This window comes from Crocuta crocuta, unplaced genomic scaffold (genome assembly GCF_008692635.1).
Source record: "Crocuta crocuta isolate KB4526 unplaced genomic scaffold, BGI_CrCroc_1.0 scaffold620, whole genome shotgun sequence".
In the NCBI taxonomy this organism is placed as follows: Eukaryota; Metazoa; Chordata; class Mammalia; order Carnivora; family Hyaenidae; genus Crocuta; species Crocuta crocuta.
Window position 1 is genome coordinate 1,002,394 of NW_027527402.1, and position 3,139 is coordinate 1,005,532.

Consider the following 3,139-nt stretch of genomic DNA (forward strand, 5'->3'; position numbering starts at 1 on the left):
AGCTATTGGGGGAAAAAATACCTATGCTGAAAAAACTCTTTCTTTAGCCAATTTCATGGAACTTGGGCATACTCTGGAGCCTGATTTAAAGTGGACAGAAGTCCAGAGGTCACTAATAGGTAACCTGAAGTTGCAAGTAGCTTAGTAAAAGAGGCCGTCCCTGGGTGGGCTCGAACCACCAACCTTTCGGTTAACAGCCGAACGCGCTAACCGATTGCGCCACAGAGACACAGAAACTCTGTTTCCTATACTTATTTCCTGATCCCAGAAACTGCTTTTCAACCTCTGGCAAGAGACGTCTTCACATTCCCCCACTCGGGAAGCTGGGGGCGCGGGAGACACTGAGGCCCGCAGTCGTGTCGCCGGGCACGTTTGAACACCGACACGGGGACCGGATTCACCGGGGGGCCTCGGAGCGCCGAACGCCGGACCCACTCTGTCCCCGCCTGCTCCCCGCCGCCTCCACAGTCGCCTGCCTCCAGGTGTCGCCCGCAGCCGCTCGCGCCGAAGTCATCCAGCTTCTGACTCGCGGCTCCGATTTACTCGGGGCGCTCCGAGCGGAGCACTCGGGCCGCCAAAGAAAAAGGCCAACCGAAAACAGAAAACCCCGATTTCCCTCCATTTCGATCACCCGCCCCCTCGCCTTCGCCCCGTCGGCCACCGCTCGGACCGCAAGCTGCGTTCGGTCGGTGCTCTCGCCTCCGACACAGAGTCCGCTTTTCAAGTGCTTGGTTTAAAGACGGCAACGCCGCGGGACGTCACCCTTTGGCCCCGGCGACCCACGAGCGCAGGCCTCGGAGCGGGAGGGAGGCCCACCACCCCTGCTCACAGCAGGAGGGGAGGAAACGCCGCAAACCGTCCCGCCAGGGGTGGGGGTAGGGACCCGGTCCTGCCCCCGCCCCCCGCCCCCTTGCCCTGCCGAGGAATGTTGACGAAAGTGACCGACAGTCTTGTATTTCTAGTAGGTGCATGGCCGGAGGCAACCGTAGGACAGGCTGATGACGAGTTCTAAGGAACAGGGCGTCCTGTGAGCTTAGTATTACGAGGGAGGAAACTGAGCGACGCTGCCTGTGTTCTAAGCGTAGGACGAAGACAGCTGTGGCTCGAAGTCCCCATCGATAGAGCTGCAAGTTCGCTACGGCTCGGTGGCCATTTGCAGGCTGTCCGCAAGCGTGTACTCAGATATTTTCCCCTTATAAACGTAGCTAATGATACTGTTTATCAAAACGTGTGTTCCTTTCCGTCTCGACTTATTTCCCCGGAAGAGGTGAGCACGCGGGACGGGGGCACAGAAAGCGCCCTCGGGGTCACGGACACTCTCACCTGTGCCTAAAGAACTTGGGGAAAAGCGCCCACGACGGTGGTGGAACATTGGAAAATTCCAGTAACGGGAATAAGGCGCTGAGGGTCCGTGGTAGGTCTCGGTGAGACCGCTTGGGGTGGATCACCCCGGACGTGCTTTCCACCGAAGTCTGGGGGTTCAGTCTGGGCGCAACCCCGCCCTGGGGAGGGCGGACTTGCCCGCTCAGCCCGACCCCATCTCCGCGCCGCACTTTCTATCCGTTACCCAGGTCCCTCCTTGAGCTCACAAGTGGGAAGTTCAAAGGCCTGGGTTGTGCCTTAGGGCGCATCAGCTGCCGGCCTGGGGAAACCCACTAAACCCTCTGCAAACCTATTTCCTAATCGGCAACACGCCGAGGTCGCCTTCGGTCTTGGCTCGGGTATTTTACACCCGGGCAACGATTCCAAGCTGCTTAGAGAAAAAAGCGCGTCGACTTCGCGTCATCTCGCTAGCTCAGTGTGTAGCGCTCACGACTCCTAATTTCAAGGTCTTGAGCACCTCCCACTTTCCAGTGCATTTTATTTGGTGGTCTTCGGGCTGGGTACCCTCCGTGGCCGATGCTTGCGCGGATTCCCGCGGCGGCCACGAGGGGGCGCGTGGTCCCTTCCCCTTGGAACTCGGCTCCGGGGAACCACTTCTTTTATTTCAGTTTGGACGGTAAAGAAGAATGATGTCCAGTCGATTCACTTTCTCGGAGGCTGGCAGAAACCCAACATTTCTTTCTTTCTCTTACCACCCCGACTCTAGTATCGTCTTGAGTCGGGGTACGGGGGGGTTGGCTGCGTAAAGTAAACTCAGCTGCCAAGCTCAGATGCTACCTCATCCTCTCTGCTGCTATCAAACTATGGGAAAAGGCACAAAGGCAACAGAACTCGAAAATAATTGATTTCCTTTGCAATTTTAAATGTTTTATTCTATGCATGAAAAGACTTTTTCCTAGAAGGGTGCATAGGTTTCCACAGATCACCAAAGGAGTCCTCAGTAGAAAAAAGGTTTAAAATCTGCATGCTTGGGATAAAAGACTCAGCGACCCCAGGAACGCGAGTGAGGGAAAAAATGGGAAAGAAGATTCAGAAGGAAGAGCTACGGAATTGGGTGGAGGGGAGGAAAAAGATGGATTCCGGGGGCTTGGTCCCCACTAAGGACAGCTTATCTCTCTGGGCCTCCCCTCCCAACATGTTGTCTTTCAAAGCGGCCTCTCACTCTTCCACCTGGCTGATTCTGGGAATTCTAGCATTTTCTGGTAGGTCTAGTAGGCCTACACTATGTTCCCTCTACCAGGACCAGAGCCGGCACCTTACAGTTTCGCTAATGCTTTCTTTTATGGTCCTAGGAGAGTCTGTAGGAGAGGCAAAACCTTATCTCTGCCTTCTGAGGGACTCCCGATGGGCCTGAGAATTACGTTGATGTAAGCAGATTAAAAGGAGAAAAAGCACACTGATATTTACATGTACAATGGGAAGGTCCAAAAGGAAAACGAAAATCCAAAGAAGCGAGAAGGCTTAAGTGTTCTATGCCAGGTTGAACAAAGGGAGGCGGTTGTGAAAAAGCAAAATATAGGGCAAGATTAAAGGGAGAAACGAGTTATTTAAACAAGGCCTTTCCATATGTCTCCGGGCCCTGACTTCCTGTCTCAGATGACAAGAATGTTTCTTTACTTCTGGTCAGGGGAGGGCACCTTTCAATGAGTTCTCTCTCCTGCTTTCAGGAAGGAAAGGGGAGGTCAGTGTGCTTTTCTTGTTTCCCAAGCGCCTTTGGCTCAAAATAATCCTTATGTCAAAGTGGCCGATTTGGGGA

At 54.3% G+C, this 3,139-nt stretch overlaps 1 non-coding gene across 1 annotated transcript; it reads right to left on the reverse strand.

Moving 5' to 3' along the window:
* Positions 1-155: 155 nt before the first annotated feature.
* Positions 156-229, reverse strand: TRNAN-GUU (transfer RNA asparagine (anticodon GUU)). The gene has a single exon. It is a non-coding gene; the product is annotated as a tRNA-Asn (tRNA).
* Between the last annotated feature and the right edge of the window lie 2,910 nt (positions 230-3,139).